The 19,909-nt window shown below is 41.9% G+C and overlaps 1 protein-coding gene across 3 annotated transcripts in view; it reads left to right on the top strand.

The window, feature by feature from the left end:
- Positions 1-19,909, top strand: part of adgrl1a (adhesion G protein-coupled receptor L1a) — a 211,393-nt gene that overhangs the window by 30,466 nt on the left and 161,018 nt on the right. The window lies entirely within an intron of this gene.

Below are 19,909 nucleotides of genomic sequence, written 5' to 3'. Positions count from 1 at the left end.
CTTCTCTCTCTCTCTCTCCCTCAATCTCTCTTCCACTTTGTCTTTCTATCTCGCTCTCTCTTCCCCTCTATCTCTTCCTTTCCTCTCTCCTTTCTCTTTCTCTCCCTCTATCTCTCACCCCCATCTCTGTCTCTTCCACTTTCTCTCTCTCTCTCCCCTATTTCTTTCTCTATTTCTTCATTTGTCTCTGCCCCTCTATCTCTTTATCTCCTCTCTCTCTTTCTATCTCTTTTCCTTTCCCCTCTCTCTCACTCTCTCTCTCTCTCACTCTCTCTCTCATCTTCCTTGTTTGTCCTCCATGTTCTCCTCTCCGCTGATTTGATTCTCAATTCCCTCCAGCTCATTCAGTTTGTCCCTCAGCAAACGGCGTTATTTCACTTCTTGATGTTATTTTCCCTTCTTCTTTCTTCCTCTGCCTTCATCTCCTCATCTCTGCTCTCTCTCCCTCTCTCTCTCTCTCTCTCTCTCTCTGTCTTTTCTTTTCCCCACCTCTTTACTTCTCATAAGTCTTTTGTCTGTTTTTCTCCTTTTTCCTCTCCTTTTCTTTCCGTAATCTCTCTCTCTCTCTCTCTCTCTCTCTCTTCGTCTCCCATCTCAGCTCTTTTTTCCTTAATCACCCCTCATCTAATCTCTCATCTTTTTTCCTCCTTCTTCTTTTCTCTGTCTCTCTCTGTCTCTCTCTCTCTCTCTCTCTCTCTCTCTCTCCTTCCTCTCATTTTCTTCTCTAACATTCTACACCTGATCTGCTTTCCTCGTCTCAGTCTTAACTCATCTCCTTTTTCCGTTTCTCTCTCTCCTGTCTAAACCTTCCGTCTTTTTTTTCATCTGCTGTCTCTCTCTCTCTCTCTCTCTCTCTCTGTCATAATCTCTCCTCTTCTCTCATCTCATCTCTCCTTCTTTCCGTTCTTAATCTCCCCTCATCTAACCTCTCCTCTCTTATCTCCTTCCCTTCCTTACCTGCTATCTCTTCGTCTACTCTTCTAGTTTTCCTGTCCTCTCTTTTCTTATCTTCTCTTCTTTTCTCTCCTGCTCTCCGCTGTTTTTATATCCTCATGTCTCTTTTATCCTCTCGCTTCCTTTATTTTCTTTTCAGTCTCATCTCCCACTCACCCTCTCACTGGTCGCTCAACACTCTTTCACCTTCAGTTCCTTTTTATTCTGTCCTTCGTTCTCTTTAAATCAGTCTCTCTCTCTCTCTCTCTCTCTCCACTGGGAGTCCTGCACATGCTCTCTCGCTCCTGACTCCTTGTGGGTTCCTCCTCCTCAGAGTGACTGGAGTTTGTAGTGCTGCGACCTCAAAGGTAGAGCAGCTTGACTGAAAGTCCAACCTGATCCACCTGCTCTCAGGTGCACACACACACACACACACACACACACACACACACACACACACAGGCCTTTGCTTTCATTTCCCTCCTTCTGTGTGTCTGTTTATTTGCCTGTCAGTCGATAGTTCTTTCTTTCTGCTGCTTGTTTATCCGTCGCCTCGGGTGAGCGAGGTGATCATCGCCTGTAATTGAGACCAGCAATGATTAATTGATCGACCTCTTAACGATCCGTATTGGCCCGTATTGATTAACCCGTCTCTCCGTCACCAAGAAACTCCATCAATGTGTGTGTGTGTGTGTGTTTGTGTGAGATTGGGGGGTTTGTTATTCTCATCTCTGCGGGACAAAGTGCACCCGCAAACAAAGCAGACACTGATAGATGCGTCTTTTGTGCGTAATTAGCCAAACCCACACGGCAGTCAATGAGAGAATGGACTAATGAATTAAATCTTCATCGATGTGTAACGAGCCGGAGATTGTGTTTTGCAGCGTTATGGATTTAGCTCAAATTCATAAACACTACATCTTGATAAAAGGTGGAGGAATATGGACGTGACCCGCGCATCGCGATCATAGACGTCGGTGTCGGTTTGACGATAATAACGGCAATATGAAGTCATGTGACCTCATCCATAATGCAGCCTAGCAGCTTGTTTTTAGCAGCTTTTGGTGATCTTTTGTCTTCAAAATAAAATAATTCAACAGGGTTAAAAGGATTCAGCAAAACCTCCGTACAATATTTTCTTCTTTTTTTTTTCTCAGCCTTCACCATGCAAAACAAATATTTCACACGTTTTTTTTCTGAGGTTTGGACATCATCCGCTCCAATGATACCATTTCTCTCACCCTACATGCATGCTACATATCTTACAACAGAAACTCTTCTACAGACTGTATCAGCCTTAATTCTGATGATTTGCTGAAAATGACTTCCGCTCGTTTGATGTTTTTCTCTAAAATCCTCAAACCAGCCCAAGTGCTTCCGACAACAGTGCCACGAGTAAAGTCACCGAGATCAGACTGTTGTTTAAAGTGAAGCTCTCAACCTGGAGCTGCATGATTGGCTGTTACATCATTGGCTGACTGGATAACAGCATGAGTGTACAAGTGTTCCTGCAGTGGAACCTCGGCATAGGAATCTAATTCGTTCTGGAGGCGAGTTCTTAAGGTGAAAATGTGTATTGAGAAACACATTTTCCCCAAAAGAAATAATGTAAATGCAGATAATCCGTTCTGAACTGACCCAAGCCAAGCATTCCATGTCAAGGCTCCTCACAGGAAGTCGTGCCACCAAGCTTGGGCTAAAAAAACAGACCGCCCACACCACCGATCTGTCAACAAAAAAAACCCCCCGAAAAATCACCTAGCTTTTGAACGCATGCTGAAGACAACGTTGGTATCGTGGGTTGACTCTGAAACAGCTTTCACTGACTGAAAAAAAAAATCATTAAATTCATAAACTCGCTTCGCTTGGCTTTCCACTGACGCTAACAAGTTTTGAACGGCTCCTGGGCGTACACACAACTTAGCTGGCATTCGGTTCGGTTTGTTCGTATGCTGAAAATGCTCCGTATCCCGATGCAAATTTCTTGCAAAATTTAAATTCTTAAGGTGAAAATTCCTAAGGGAGGGCGTTTGTATGCCGAGGTGCCACTGTGTTTTGTATATTTCCACATCCCACCGAAGTTACGGCACTTCCAACACCACACATGAATCGACTTTTAGGTGCGAGTGCGACTTCCATCAAGCACAGCACACGTGTTGATTATTTAACCCCACGTTTCAGACCATGTCTGTCAATCCAGCTGTGATGGAAACCAGGGCCTATTTATATCCAACAGTCTATTCTTCACATCTGTACGCTATGGATCTATGGTCAATTCTGAAAAGTGTGAAAATGTCGTGTACCACGAGGGTAAATGAGGGTAGAATGAAACAAGGCTCATGTGTTTGGTGTTTGTGCCTTTCGGCTTCGAGGAAGTAAGATTCCCATCGCAAACTTTGCGCTCCGTATGTCGCCGCCTCTGGTGATGCCGTGTGCAGCGTCCAGAGTGGTTCAGGACACCAAACATCTGTCTCGTGTGCTACAGTGTAAAGTCACTCAGAAGATCCGTACACACACAGGTATTTCACACCATGAGCTGATAGGCTTCAGTAATATCAGTATTAGTGTGCACGTGTGTGAAGCTATCTGAATGTGCCTGTGGTCCTTCACACGTCACCTTTCCTTTAAAAATTGTGAATCATCAGTCAGGATGAAGAGGCGTTGCTCTGTATTCCACACGGCGCTGCGTTTTTTTTTTTCCTCCCCTTCCTCGTCCCCAGATCTAGAATTTAAGAGCGGTGCAGAGTGACGGAGTGGCGTTTCTATGGAGACGCCGCGTCACAGGCTGGGAGACTGCGGTTGTGCGGCTGCCTGTGGCGGCGGCTGAAGAGATACACACACACACACACTCTCTCTGACACACACACACACACACACTGACACAGCAAGGTATGGAGTCTGGGTTAACATACAGAGATCAAAGGTGCTGCTGTGCTTCCTAATCCAGACCTGGTTTACAACAAAAAAGAACTGGGGAACGTGCCTGAGGAAAACCTCCATACTGTAACCGATACTCGTCTGATTTCCACCATCTGATTTCCATCCAGCTTTGTTTACCCCACATTCCAGAAATTAGCATCTGGTAGCAGGCTGAATGAGAATGAGAGCTAGTTAAATACGTTCAGATCTGGTATCCTGTAGCCATCGACAGCTCATATGATAGATTGTTATAAATCATAACGATCGGTTCGTTAGCAAACGTAGACGAATATCGGTTTGAAATCTCTAACACAACAATAAACCAGCATCGTTTAGTACTGCCACTGAAACACACTGCATTGACCAGATGGTTATATCTAGAGAGATAATATTTTTAACGAAGGACATCATCTTCCTCGGGTGTTATTTTTACTCGGTGCATTAGGGAACGTCCTTAAACAGTTATGCAACGGCTCTTAAAAAGGGTCGCTGACGAAGCACTGTGTTCAGAGGAAAGGAGAGAGAGGGAATTGTGACAGTGAAGCCGAAGCTTTTTGTTTTCCATTCCGTCATCTTCGGTCTCCAAGTCAGAGTGACTTCACTCGCCCTTCGGCGCTGGAGCTCAGCCAGATCACACGCTCCCATCGGGGCCCCATCGCTCCCTGCTAAATAGTGATCCAGACTGAGAGGATTACCTGCGGCAGGTGTCTCGCTACGTGCCTTTGCCAGATAATGAGCGCATCCTCGCGGCAGGGAGGCTCGGGAGCTGAGTCACCTGTCCGATGGAGAACAGAGGGACAAAGACAGAAAGGACTGTGATACTGCTGAGAGACAGTAACACTCAGGTGTCACACTGTGGGTACGAGATTTCTGCACCCGTTGACCTTAAACTAAATCAGGGTGGGGAGAAGGGTTGTAGCGATACATCAGTTTGAGTTCATGCATCGATTTAAAAGGCAAAATGAATTGGTGCAACAAGCATAAATCGTTTCTTATTAAAAATAAAGTGTTTTAGCAGATTCTGTCATCGTGTATAAGAATCATACTTAAAAATCAAAAAAATCCTGCTGTAGCAGATTCACAGATATTATAAAATATCCAAAATTATATCCTAACCAATTCAGACGTATCTCCAAATGTTGATTCATTGAATCAGAATTGTATCCGATTCAGTGGTATCGTTAAATAATGATTCGTTAAATTAAGAATCAAAATGAATCAGATTCAGTGGTGTCATCATATACTGAATAGTTACATTCAGAGTCAAAATCATATTGTATCTGATTCGGTCATATCTCCAAACATTGACTCATTGACTTATGAATCAAAACTTTATTCGAATCAGTCGTATTGTTAAACACTGAATCATTAACTTAAGAATCAAAATGAATCATATTCAGAGGTGTCATCAATTATAAAAATCAAAATCATACTGGAGCAGATTCATAGGTATTGTAAAATAACCAAAATTATATCCTATCTGATTTATTCGTTGCATAGAGAATCAAAATTGTATCCGATTTGTATCAGCTGTATCGTTATACAGTGAATCGTTACCGTAAGAATCAAAATGAATCAGATTCATTGATGTCATTAAATATTGAATAGTTACAATAACAATCGAAATCATATCCTATTTGATTCAGTCGTATCGTTAAACACTAAATCATCACCTTAAAATCAAAATGAACAGATTCAGTTCTGTTACCAATTATAAGAATCAAAAATCGTACTGTAGCAGATTCATAGGTATTGGAAAATAACCAATATTATATCCTAACTGATTCAGACGTATTTCCAAATGTTGACTCATTAAATAATAAATCAAAATTGTGTCCGATTCAGTCATATTATTAAACATCTGATTTGATTCAGTTGTATCGTTAATTGATTCGTTACCTAGAAGAATCAAAATTCAGAATCAGTGATGTCATCAAATATTGAACATAGTTACATTAAGAACTGAAACCATACCTTATCTGATTCTGTCATATTTCCAAACATTGACTCATTGACTTATGATTCAAAACTTTATTTGAATCAGTCGTATTAGAGGTGTCATTAAATAATGAATCGAAATCATATTGTGTCTGATTCGGTCATATTTCCAAACATTGAATCGTTACCTTATCAATGAATGAAATCAAAATCGTATTGTAATAGATTCGGTCGTTAACCATTGCATTGATGCCTTGAGAATCTTATACTCTAGTACTCTAGAACAAAGCTTTACAAAGTACAAAGCTTTTTTTCCCCATAATTTTGGTTTAATGGAGTCAAGGTGAAAACGGTTAGTCGGTGTTTCATCACAAAACTAACTAGAATATCGACCATACAGTTAGCACCAGGTTGGATATCATATCGTATCACATATATCATATCATATCATCTCATATCATCTACAGGAAACACTAGAGTCATCATCACCCACATCCTTCATTCCAGTCGTTTGGTGTTACATATTTACGTGAAGTTAACTGTCTGTTGCGTTAGTCACAGTTTAACAGAGGAAAATGTAAACAGTTACAAATAGAAAGTGGTGACTCAGTGCCTTCGTCTCGCGTCAGTGCGACAAACAACCGCAAATCGCCGAGGAAGAGGAGGAAGCTGATGAAATGTTCCTTTGAGCAAACAGCAAGTAGAACTTTCCATGTACACAAATGTTGTATCTACTTACAGGTGGCTTTTGAGTTACACTACACTACACTACGTTGCCTTGTAGAATTCTGTTCTATTCTATTTTTTAGCAGCTTTTAAACTCAAACCCATTCACATTTTGATCGATTGACGAATCCAGGATACATTCATTGTGAAATCGGCTGCATTGTTGTGTCTAAATGGAATATTTCCCATGTATTTCTACAGAATTATGAATGATAACTTCTTTAGATCAAATTTACTGAGGAACCTTGTGTACAATATTCAATTCTTTACATTTTATCAGTCCTGGTCCTCTAGTAGCTGTATTTTCTCTGCGGATTTTGGTGAACGATGTAGTTTGCAGTAGGCAATGAATCACTGGCACGTGAATCCTTAAATCCTGAACTTCTATTTAACATAAAAACTTTACTTATACGAGGGAGACGTGAGCTGAATGAGTTCTCCCGAAGTTTAAAAGGAAGTCCCTCACTACTATCAATATTAATGCCTGTTTCAATAGCGAGGCCATTTTTTCCTTTTTCTTTTTTTTTTGGCCTCCTGCCAATAGTGATTCATAAGCTGCTGGTGGGTGAAAATTAGTCTCGATAAACGTTTTTTACGTGCGTCATTTGCGAGTTCGAGGTAAGACGGCGAGTGCAGGGTTCAGCTCTACTTGATAAATCTGTCCCTTTTGTCCTGTAAGCGGACACTTTATTTTCACTTCTCCCTCGTTTTCTCTCTTCGGCACGTGGTACGACGCGGATGCTCGCTGCCCGCCGCAGATATGAAGGAATAGTAACACTCTGCATGATGGAAGCTGCAGAAACGACACTATTGAGGAATTCATTCGCTCTGATTGTGGCATGATTGAAGTGCAAGATTGTTATTACTGAGAAGGATCTAATAGATCCATGGAATGAATGATCTAATAGATCCATAAAGCCACTTATTAAAATGTTACAACTCTGGATTGTGAATAAAAAGCTCACAGGTTTATATTAATATTGCAAACATAAAACCCAAAACCCTGCTGTTAAACCACGCAGTGATGTTCCCTGTGAGGAGAGTTTACTTAACGTTAACGGATAGAGTCTCCAGTGTGACGGAGAACCCGGGACATTGAACCGGCTGCTGATCTCGAAACTAAATCCCCTGCACAAAGATCACACCTCACGGCTTTGTCTCACTCACTTGCCGACTTTAAACCTTGCCTTTGTGTAGAAACACCAGGGCACTTAATATTTAAGTGTAATATTCATCGTGACAACACTTCTGCTATTTCTGCTAACATATAATTAATATGGTAACACTCAATGTGCTAATGAACTACAACAGTCATTACTTGAATGAGAACATCCCAAAGTTTCTCGCTTCGTTCTCCAGAAGGTCACAGAAGGATTAATACACAGGAAACTGAGCAGAGAGCGAGGGACAAACGGCAGGACAAGAGTTCAGTGGAAGATAAATCTAACAGTATAATGTCAATATCATGAGGTAAGAAAGTGCTAGGTGAGACTGAATTAAACAAAAAATAGCTGATTGTGTCCTGTCATATAAAGCTTGTAGTGTAAAGATTGATGTAAAGTTTGGGGTGTAAATCTAGTATTGTAAAGCTTGATGTAAGGCCTGGGGTGTAATGCTTGATATAAAGCTTGTAGTGTAAAGCTCTGGTATAAAGCTTGTAGTGTAACGCTTGGGGAATAAAGCTTGAAATGTAAAGTTTGGGGTGTAAAGCTTGTGTTATAATGCTTGGGGGTGTAAAGCTTGTGATGTAAAGCTTGGGGTGTAAAGCTTGTGATATAAAGCTTGGGGTTTAAAGCTTGTGATGTAAAGCTTGGGGTGTAAAGCTTGTGATATAAAGCTTGGGGTTTAAAGCTTGTGATGTAAAGCTTGGGGTGTAAAGCTTGGGGTTTAAAGCTTGTGATATAAAGCTTGGGGTGTAAAGCTTGTGATGTAAAGCTTGGGGTTTAAAGCTTGTGATGTAAAGCTTGGGGTGTAAAGCTTGGGGTTTAAAGCTTGTGATATAAAGCTTGGGGTGTAAAGCTTGTGATGTAAAGCTTGGGGTTTAAAGCTTGTGATATAAAGCTTGGGGTGTAAAGCTTGTGATGTAAAGCTTGGGGTTTAAAGCTTGATGTTTAATCCTTATGGTGTAAAGGTCATGATGTAAAGCTTATGGTATAGAGCTCGATGCATAAAAATGGTATAAAGTTTGCTATGTAAAGCTTGGGGATGTAAAGACTGATGTGTAAAGCTGGCTGTGTAAAGCTTGTTGTTAAGCATATAAAGCCCTGCGACCCCGCCCACCACGTCATGTCCTACGCCGTTCGATTCCCATCATCACTTAGTAGTCATGTGATCAGCAGTGGATATGGAAATACATATTCCTGCAGTCCGTCCTTTGTGTTTAACTGAAGACTGATGTTCACCGGGCTGCTGAGTGTCAGCAGGTGTGTTAGCGGTGGTGTTCTCACGCTGACTATTGTGCTCACGCTTTCAGAAGTGCGTGTAGTGTTTAGCAACATGAGTGCACTTCATACGCAATTAGAATACACAATCAGCTCTGCCAAAATGTTTTATTGTTCCGGCAAGTTAGCATTGAAAACAGACCACAATGATGCACAAAAAGTCTTTTACCGTACTGTGCTGTCAGTAGCAATGCAGTACAGTATGATGCTAGTCATGATGATAATACTCAACATACAGAGATACAACCTGCTGAAGGAGTCAGATTGACTTTATAAAACTGCTGGCAGATGAGAAATATGAAATACCTGTGAAGATACAGTCAAATAGCTGCAGGCTGCAGTAATTACAAATGAGTAAACGTTTATGAATATCAAGACGCAATTGATCAAACCTTGAAACGCAGCCATGTCTCGGCTCTGCCAAGAAGCTATACAATGGAGCATTGTGGAAGGTATAAAGGAAGCAGAAGAGCTGTAGAGAGTGTGTAGATAAGGGTTTGTCGCTATAGCGTCTACTCCTGCTGTATTCGTCCCAGTGGAATGCCAGTCGTTTCCTTTAAGAGCTTCTGCAAGGATCATGAAGTCAAGGTTCCTGGATAAGGTTTTTTTTTTTTTTTTTTTCCTCCCAGATCTTTATTGAGAGAAATTAACAAAGAGCAAGAGCACTCGTCTGAATCAGAGCAAAATCGATAGCGTACTTTGTTAACTTTGTTTGTTATTTGGTTTGATTCCGTTTCACATCATTAAACCGAACAAAAAACTGTTTTGTTGATTGCTAAGGAATGGAGGGATGGATAAAAGAAACACATATTTGTGTGTTTAAATCGGAAAAATCACAGCGAATGTGAAGCAAGTGCTGTATGAATGATATAAATGATTAGATTAGTTATGTACATCCGGCGTTTCTTTTGTGTTTTTGTTAGGAGCTCCAGAACACACAGCGTTTCTGAATCAAAGTTGATTCAGAGTCGAATTTAAGTTGATTCAGAGTCAAATCACAGTTAATTTAGAGTTGAATTTGAGTCGATTCAGAGTCAAATCACAGTCAACTCAGAGTTGAATTTGAGTCGATTCAGAGGTCAAATCATGGTTGATTCAGAGTCAAATTTGAGTCGATTCAGAGTCAAATAACAGTCGATTTAGAGTTGAATCAGAATCAAAACACAGTTGATTCAGAGTCAAATTTTAATCGATTCAGAGTCGAATTTGAGTCGATACAGAGTCAAATCACATTTGATTCAGAGTCGAATTTGATTCAATTCAGAGTCAAATCTGAGTCGATACAGAGTCTTTCTCTTGAGAGTTCATTCGTAAGAGACTGCCTTACTCAGACTTGTCTCCTCACCAGGATTTGATACTAGACAATTTTTGTTACGATGCCCTGTAGAAGTTTGAGACGAACCTGAAATTCTGTACTATGCTAATTTTAAACTTATGCTTTACGTTCACACGTCTCACACGAACCTCTTGTTGCCCTTCACCCCTCCTTGAATGGAGGGGGAAAAAAAGCTTCACAGAGCTGGAAGCAGAAGGTGTGATGGTACAGAGGGATAACGCTGACTTTAAGCTCTATAAAACACAGAGTTGCTGAAGTAACATCATCTGTCAGAGGGCTACTGTTACAGTGGCAGGTCAGAAGGGCGCCAATATCACCATGTGGCCAGCCGTCTCAGATAACCACGTCTTTGCTATACATCAATCATCAGGATTTATCCCACAGACCGTATCATTAGTTATCATGATGGTGGATGCTGTTCTGTAAAGGTTGTTGCTTTGTTGAATGGTTACGATTAGTTAGGAAACTGATCAGGTAACACTATTTTTAGAAAGAAAATCTCCCAAAGGAAAAGAAATTGTTAGAAAGGAAAAAATGTGTATTTTTAGTTGTTAGTTTTACTTGATAAACATCATATTGGATTAAATTCTGGTACTGGTTCCTTTTGGAAAAACACCCCCCCCAAAAAATTTGGTAGAAAAAAATAGCAGAATAGGATCAGCACATCTATCGCTAATACTCTTCCAGCTGATGATGAACTGATGAACTGGAGTGATGTAGCCGAGGCTGAGGACCTGAATCTGAGCTACACACCACGCTGACGTTCCTCACATCTACAACATCTGCATTTTTCCCTCACACTCTGCTTTACATATTTAATTAAATCCACTTCATTCCCATTTCAGGTTATAAATATTTATGGATATTTACGACTAGATGACAAAGCGCCGCAGGGATTTCTGTATTCCAACCAGGAAGCCATCATCTTCCTGTTTCCCTCGACAAACAGCCAGTAGGGTTCTTTTTTTTTTTCTTCCACTGGATTTTGGATTACGGCAGAAAATAATCTCTGTGACCGACGGAAGATTAGGATTGTGGCACGTTTTTTATTTATTCATTCATCTTCACAATGAGCCTAACTTTTATGAATGAAGCCTAAATTCTATTCAGTTTATAAAGGAACTACAGCCACGTATGGTCACGTGACTTTTAACATGTTTTTACTCTTTATTTAAAAATGTGATCATCCTCGATAACACACACACATTTTGCTCATTTCCAAGACATGTAAAAGCTTAAAAAATAGCAGGTGGCGTTTTTAATGAAGTATTTAATGCCTGAGAATGAAATCTTGGAACAAAAATGCTTTTTAAAGCAGGAAGTGAGCTAGTTTCCGGGTTTAAGACTCATTCCTGCTTCCTTCAGCACACTATATATTTATTAATAAACACATAAATCCTAGGTCCACATACAGCAAGCCCGGGGATTAAAGCGTGTGTGGGGTATGTCAGAGCTTGTCATCGCTTTGGACGTCTTTGCATCTACCAGGAACGAACGGCGTCCCGCCATCTGTGCATCACGACATGATTATTCCACGCTTAACTGTCTCCGTTGGAATATAGGATCTTAATAAAGCGTGAGAGATCGTCGCCCTCATGACCAGATGTCTCTGTTGAGCTCTGGATGCAGAACACCGAGCGAGGAATTTCCCCTGACGCACCGCTAGAGACGACGTCCAGCGTGATGGCAAAAAACACATGGCACGAGCTTCAAGAAGCAGCTGAAATGATTTTACTCCGGATCTGATGCCCTGGATACGGGATTTTCCTGCACGTGGCTCAGGAGAACAGAATCAGTACCTCAAGAGCTCTTGGTTGCACGATTCTTTGTGACTAGTTGTAGAAAGGACATTATTTACATTTACATTGAGGATGAGGATGAGGTTCCCTTCTGAAGCTGGTTCCTCTCTAGACTTTTCCTCACCACCCTCGCCTCAGGCTTCTCATTAGGGATAAATGTCAGAGATAAATAATAACTTTAAACTTCTTTTTTAAAACTATCTTTTTATTTTTTCTATACCTCCGTAAAGCTGCTTTGAGACAATGTCTATTGTTAAAAGCGCTATACAAATAAATTGAATTGAATAAATTTGTAGTACATTTGAAATAAATTTATTTTTAGTGTGTAAGCAGAACTAATATTTGACTCTAAAATGAACTAAAATGAAACCTCCAGAACAAGGACCAGAACCAGAACCATGAGCTACTGCTGAACATTTCAACATCTCTGTTCCTGCAGTCGTGCTCACAATAATGTTCTAAACCCAAAATCTATACAGTCCTAATGTATCAGAAATGAAAGTACTATACACTTCAGGACGATCCACAAGATTCAGATTCGCCGAAGAAATGTTATTCACCGAAGGGGATTTTTCCTCCCAATACCAAAGCCCCCCCCCCACGTTTACATGCAACATCTTGTCCCAAGCATCTGACGCATAGCAGCGTTTAAAACTTAAGAAATAGTTCCACATGCATTTCTTTCTTTCTTTTTTTGCAGAAAATAAATGATTTATTAACGTTCTCATCTGGAAATGGTGAATTTACTGCCGTCCCACATCGATTTCCCATTTTGGCGGAGTTTCATTTCTTGACACAGTGTTTTATTGGTGCTTCTTGGCAGTTAGACATATGATTGTGTGTGTGTGTGTGTGTGTGTGTGTGTGGTATTTTGATCTAATAGCGAGTGATCTAAAAGCCTGTGTCTGTCGTTTTTTCAGTGTCATTTTTCCACTTATGTGTAAGATTCTGCCGATTCAGTGCTATTTTATAACGGCGGAGTGTGAATAATTTTCTAATACCGGTGTCTAGTTCTGCAGATGGCATGCTAGCGACGGAGAAAAGCTGTAATTGTGGACAGGGAGCAGGTTTCGAGCAGCGGCGTCCGTCCGTGTCCAGGATGCCGTGCTGTCTGGCGGTCAGGTGCCACGGCCGCAGCCTCATGGCTTTAACGGTGGTAATTGTGAGAGGAGCGAGTCAGGAACAGGACAAGGTCACGACGCGGCGGAATTAGCTCGCTAAGTGTGCGGATCGTGCGTAATCCCGGGCTGCTCAGATTTGGATTTCATACAGACGAGTACGGAGGAGAGAAAATTAAAAAAATTCCTGTAATTGGTTTCCCGGAATGAATCGGAGTTTAATTGAAGGAGCTCCAAATGGTTTGAATAGTTTGAGTTCCTTCTGGTGCAAGGGTTTAATCCTGAGAATAAAGCGTCCGCGTGGAAATTAGCATGCGGTCATTATTTGGAGTCGGTGAATTGATCAGTTTATTTCTTCTGGAGATAGACAGAACAAATAAACAAAATATAATTTTGTGTCGGACTTTCCGGACGTTCCGTGAGACACATTTTCGCAGAAATGACGTGAAATATCAGTCCATCAGGGAGTTTGTTTTGTGTGTGTAATTACTGTGGCCAAAAAAAATGAAGCAACGTTCCTCCAGAACCAGGATCAGGAACACAGAGCTGCAGAAAATGTGCATGAACATCTCAACATCTCCAGTCCTGCAATCAAGCTCAAAATCAGGATTTTTAAAAATGTATACAGACATCAAATTTAAAAAAATATTCTTTAAGACGATATACAAGAAAAAGAAATGTTATTCACTGAAGGGGAAAGGACGGGGGACGTGAAAACAAGAGTTTTTCACAGAAAACAAATCAGTTTTTCTTTCACTCAGTGGCTGACATGTTGGACTGCTGATCAGAAGGTTGTGAGTTTGAATCTCAGGTCCATCAGTGCTGCATTGCTGGGCCCCTGAGCAAGGCCCTTAACCCTCAACTGCTCAGTTTTATTCATGAGATAAACATAAGTCTGGATAATGGCGTCTGTCGTCAACATAATGAATTTCTCTGGGAGCTGTACTCCTGCACCATACACGTGAACAGCAGAGGGATTCGGCTGAATTCTGCATAATTCTTGCTTGTTTTTGTGATCATTTCCACAATTGCAAAAAATAAAATAAATAAATAAATATATATATAAAATCCTGGAGGTACTGGATATCGATATTTTCTAACAATGTGTATCAGAGATTAAAAGATTTACAGTATTTAGCAGACACCCTTTTCCAGAGCGACTTATATTTTATACAACTGACCAATTGAGGGTTGGCTGAGAGCTGACGTAGCTGTTACGTAAACGTGCAGGATTCTGTGTTTGAATCGCAAACAAACCTGAAAAGAAAAATAATTATTTCATGAACGTGGAGAGTTTAATTGTGGAGCCAAAGTAAAAAAAAACAAAACAACAACAACAAAACAAAAATTGATTTTATTTGAATAATGTAGCTGTAGAGGTGGGCGTGGCTTCGTCACGTTAGTGTATATATTCCTCACTTAGGAAGTAGCACTAAAAATACCAGCGGGTGTAGTTTGACTCCATGTGAGCTGCTGAAAGAAAATGTTGAGATGTTTTTGCCTCTAAAGCGACACCAATACTGAGCTAATCTAGAGCGCTAGCAGGCTAGTCGCTAGTTAGTTAGGAGACGACTGTGAAAACTGGCGAGTGTGTCACTTACGTACTCCAGGGATATAATCATTCAGAGATAAAATCTTGAGGTGTAGATTGTACAAGGAGGTGTGTTTGGGGGCGGAGACACACACGCGCGCACACACACACAGTACAGTGAGGCATCTCGAACGGCTTCGGTTACAGCAAATTGTGCCTTTTATTGAGAATATCATTATTTCTAACTGATATAAAATGTGCGTGTGTGTGTGTGTGTGTGTGTGTGTGTGTGAGAGCACTGGGTTTGGATGTGCACCCAAACTGTCTCTGACACACTGATTCACCATTGGTTTCTGGGCTGTGCTCCAATCAGGACGGCCATCTGGTGACCAATCAGATCCCTGGCTGCGATGACAGAGGGTCCAGAGCTCGGCGTGAGCGCAGGCTGCTGTGAGAAAGTAAACGCTCCGACTCGTGCAGACCTCGGCACCGCACGGGACCGCTGGGCCGAGTGTGTGTGTGTGTGTGTGAGAGAGAGAGAGAGAGAGACAAGATACAAAGAGGTCAGAAGCCTGAGTCATGTCACAGAGCTCGGGTGTCAGGAAAATTCAGGGGTTTTTTTTATGAGCCCGTGAAGCCTGGCCGTAAAAATAAGGTCCGTAATAAAAGCAGTAACACAATCAAGACTCACCCAGGACACCAGACGGCGTGACTGACAGCTCCATTCCTCCTAACCTGATTAATATTTCCGCAGGATCTCTCTAGCGGACGCGGCTGTAATCTAAAATAAGCGTAGCCCCGTCGGCCGCTAATAAGCGGATCTCTCCCGCAGAGAGCGCCGGTGCTTCGCAGGGAATTGCGCGGAAGTGGACCTGCGCTAGCGGGCGTCCCCGAGTGCTGGGGGAGCGTTCGAGAGGCTGCCGCGGAGAGCCGGTGACATTTCTAAAGGTGGAAAGCTCAAAGTCGAAGTGGTAGGAAAAGTCACGGGGAGAACGAGGAGGATTAAAGCGGACTAGCGAGCTAACCCCTTAAACCGCATTAAAGCTACAGCTAGGACTCGGCTTATGGCGTACGGTTTAGAGCAGCGTGTTCTGTCTCAGATTTAGCCGTCGAAATTTAAAAATATCGCTATTTGTAGCTGTCAGTAATCTCCATGAACAGCATCCTAAGCTACACCACATGTGTAGCGGTACATAAGCTAGCATGTGGTAGCGTGCAGTGTAGACGCTACAGCTAGCTGTTAGCTACCTACAAACCAAGTAAATTGTGCAAAGACTGCTGCTAGTTATTGTTGACGCTAAAGCTAGACTATAAAAACATACAGTAAAACAGCAGCTAGCGGAAATTGCTGAATAGCACCAACAGCTAAAGCTAGCATAAATACTACCATCGTTATTATGGCATCATCACACCAATAGATCTAACGCTAATCAGCATCAGATGTTTTCCTGATGCTAATTTTTGTAAAAAAATATGCGCAGTCGCTACTGAATGTTCTTAGCGGCTAGCGTTAGCCTCCTATGCTAACGGAATCACCTTAGCATATTACAGATGTTTCTCAAATTACATCACCTCACACTCCGAAGGGCCAGTTAGAGAGGGGGAGGGGCTTGGCAAAAAAAAAACCCAACATTACCCAGATTCGATTTGTGCCCTGCTGTCATGGCAACAACATGAAGGCAGGTGTGTGTTTGTGCAGTGGAGGTAGCGTCCCCGCGGTTCATCCTCCATACGTGACTTAGTACTAATAAGGAAAGTTATCTTCAGCTGTGTGTGTGTGTGTGTGTGTGTAACATCCCCCAAAGACCTCCATCTGCCTAAATGAGTAGCAGCGGCTGCTAGCCGCTAGCAGAACAAAGGGTCAGGGCTGAGTGCCCGGCTCCCCTCCGTCTTCCACGGCCGTGGTGTTGGATACCGGAGCTCCGCTTTAGCGTGGCGTTAATTAACCTCAGCGCTGCACTGAGCCCCACGCTCAATGACCAAATTAAGCACCATGTCAAAGCACGAGTGCGGCAAAAAAAAAAAATCAATGCACCGGGGCCGTTGTTGTTCACACGGCACAATCCAGGGCATGTTTACACCCTCAACACACACATACACACACACACAAACACATTTCTATAAAACTCTACTGCTGCTCTTTCTCATAATTGCGGACGTTAGCATCAAGAGCATCACATGTCCCTAGGGGTGGAGATTATTTTAAATCTGAACAACCAATCACAAACCACTGGGTAGTGCGCGCTTTGCATAAAAATCAGCTAGTGAAAAGGACTAGCTTAAATTGCACTACATTAGGAGCAATATTGTATTGAAATTGAACGTTAGCATTAATTTAACCACGCTGGGTGTCGTAGGAACTGTAAATATTCTGCCCGTGGGTTTTGGCCAGGCCGTTTCCTGATGGAGAGCGCTGTGTCTCTCTGTGTTGTTCCCGGAGACTCTGGGATTGATGGGAAGTGACACCGAGCTGACAGACAGACAGGAGACTTGTTTGTCCTTCTCTGGCAGATCAGTGCGTGTCTCCCGGCTCTGAGCCCCACAGGGAGAAGCCTGAGGGGCAGAGACAGCGAGCTACAAATGAACACGCTCGCCTGCGTCAATCAGAGCAGCAACCACGCACGACGTCGCATTTATAACAGAACGCAGAGCAGCGGGAGAACCATAGCCGCATGGTGGAGTCTCCCATCTAGCTGATCCCAGAACAGTTTAATTGTTTCTTCTCAAGATTACACACTGGGGTCCAGACTGATCCCAGAACAGTTTTAATGGTTCTTCTATAACATTCCAGATTACACAGTAAGGTCCAGACTGATCCCAGAACAGTTTTAATGTTTCTCTTCAAGATTACACACTGGGGTCCAGACTGATCCCAGAACAGTTTTAATGTTTCTCCTTTAGCTTTGCAGATTAAACAGTGGGGAACAGACTGATCTCAGAGCAGTTTCATTGTCTCTTCTCTATTGTTTCAGATTAAACAGTGAAAAAGAGACTGATCCTAGAACAGTTTTAACGTTTCTCAAGATTACACAGTGAGGTCCAGACTGATCCCAGAACAGTTTTAATGTTTCTCCTTTAGCTTTGCAGATTAAACAGTGGGGAACAGACTGATCTCAGAGCAGTTTCATTGTCTCTTCTCTATTGTTTCAGATTAAACAGTGAAAAAGAGACTGATCCCAGAACAGTTTTAATGTTTCTCCTTTAGCTTTGCAGATTAAACAGTGGGGTCCAGACTGATCCCAGAACAGTTTTAATGTTTCTCCTTTAGCTTTGCAGATTAAACAGTGGGGTCCAGACTGATCCCAGAACAGTTTTAATGTTTCTCCTTTAGCTTTGCAGATTAAACAGTGGGGAACAGACTGATCTCAGAGCAGTTTCATTGTCTCTTCTCTATTGTTTCAGATTAAACAGTGAAAAAGAGACTGATCCCAGAACAGTTTTAATGTTTCTCCTTTAGCTTTGCAGATTAAACAGTGGGGTCCAGACTGATCCCAGAACAGTTTTAATGTTTCTCCTTTAGCTTTGCAGATTAAACAGTGGGGTCCAGACTGATCCCAGAACAGTTTTAATGTTTCTCCTTTAGCTTTGCAGATTAAACAGTGGGGTCCAGACTGATCCCAGAACAGTTTTAATGTTTCTCCTTTAGCTTTGCAGATTAAACAGTGGGGTCCAGACTGATCCCAGAACAGTTTTAATGTTTCTCCTTTAGCTTTGCAGATTAAACAGTGGGGAACAGACTGATCCCAGAACAGTTTTAATGTTTCTCCTTTAGCTTTGCAGATTAAACAGTGGGGTCCAGACTGATCCCAGAACAGTTTTAATGTTTCTCCTTTAGCTTTGCAGATTAAACAGTGGGGTCCAGACTGATCCCAGAACAGTTTTAATGTTTCTCCTTTAGCTTTGCAGATTAAACAGTGGGGTCCAGACTGATCCCAGAACAGTTTTAATGTTTCTCCTTTAGCTTTGCAGATTAAACAGTGGGGAACAGACTGATCCCAGAACAGTTTTAATGTTTCTCCTTTAGCTTTGCAGATTAAACAGTGGGGAACAGACTGATCTCAGAGCAGTTTCATTGTCTCTTCTCTATTGTTTCAGATTAAACAGTGAAAAAGAGACTGATCCTAGAACAGTTTTAACGTTTCTCAAGATTACACAGTGAGGTCCAGACTGATCCCAGAACAGTTTCATCATCTCTTCTCTAATGTTACAGACTAAACAGTGGAGAACAGACTGATCCCAGAACAGTTTTATTGTTTCTGGTGTAGATTACACAGTGATGTCCAGATTGATCCCAGAACAGTGTCAACCGCATATACTGTAAAGTCCATAAGTATTTGGACATCGAGAAAGTTATTATCTGTCTGCACACTATATTAGAGTTGAAGCTCCGACGAGTCCTGATGCTGAATGTCAGCAGATAATTGAGCCTTTACACACTTCATCCTTCACATATGTTCCATTAGCAGCGTCCACGCCCACCCATCAGACAAAGGCAGTACACTTCGGTTCACCAGAAGTTCCTTCCCTTCTCCACGCTCTTCTCTTCCTGTTCTTCTGCCTCACGTAGATCTTTGATGACGTAGTTCAGAACTGTACAGGAGATTTTATCCTGGTTTCTTCAAACTCTGGTCTTGTTTTTGAGGCTTAGCCGTGCTGCTGTAACCCCTGTCTGTTTACTCTGGCGAAGTCTTCTCTCGGTTGTTGACTTTGACAGTGATGCTCCCACCTCCTGGAGGCTGTTTTTGATCTAGCCAGCTGTTGCCTAGTGACTTTTTTCCAGCAGGGAAAGAATCGTCATCCAGCACCGTGGTCTCACATGCCTTTTATTGTTCCTGAGCTTCACCAGTGTCTTCTTTCTTTTAAAGAATGTTCCAGATACAGCATATGAATGCTCTCCCTTAGGAATTTTTCGCCTTAAGAATTGAAATTTTAGAAGAAATTTGCATCGGCATATGAAGCGTTTTCAGCATGTGAACGAACCGAACATCCGGGAGCCGTTCAAAACTTCAGTGGAAAGCCAAGCCAAGCAAGTTCTTACAAATTTTACAAAATTTTTTCCAGTCAGTGAAAGCTGTTCACGCGTTCAAAAGCTAGGTGATTTTTCGGGTGTTTTTTTGTTGACAGTTCGGTGGTGTGAGTGATCTGTTCTATTTTTAGCCCAAGCTTGG

The sequence above is a fragment of the Hemibagrus wyckioides genome, linkage group LG24 (assembly GCF_019097595.1).
Source record: "Hemibagrus wyckioides isolate EC202008001 linkage group LG24, SWU_Hwy_1.0, whole genome shotgun sequence".
Lineage (NCBI taxonomy): Eukaryota > Metazoa > Chordata > Actinopteri > Siluriformes > Bagridae > Hemibagrus > Hemibagrus wyckioides.
Note: the sequence above shows the minus strand (reverse complement) of the source record. Positions and strands in the feature narration are given on the sequence as shown.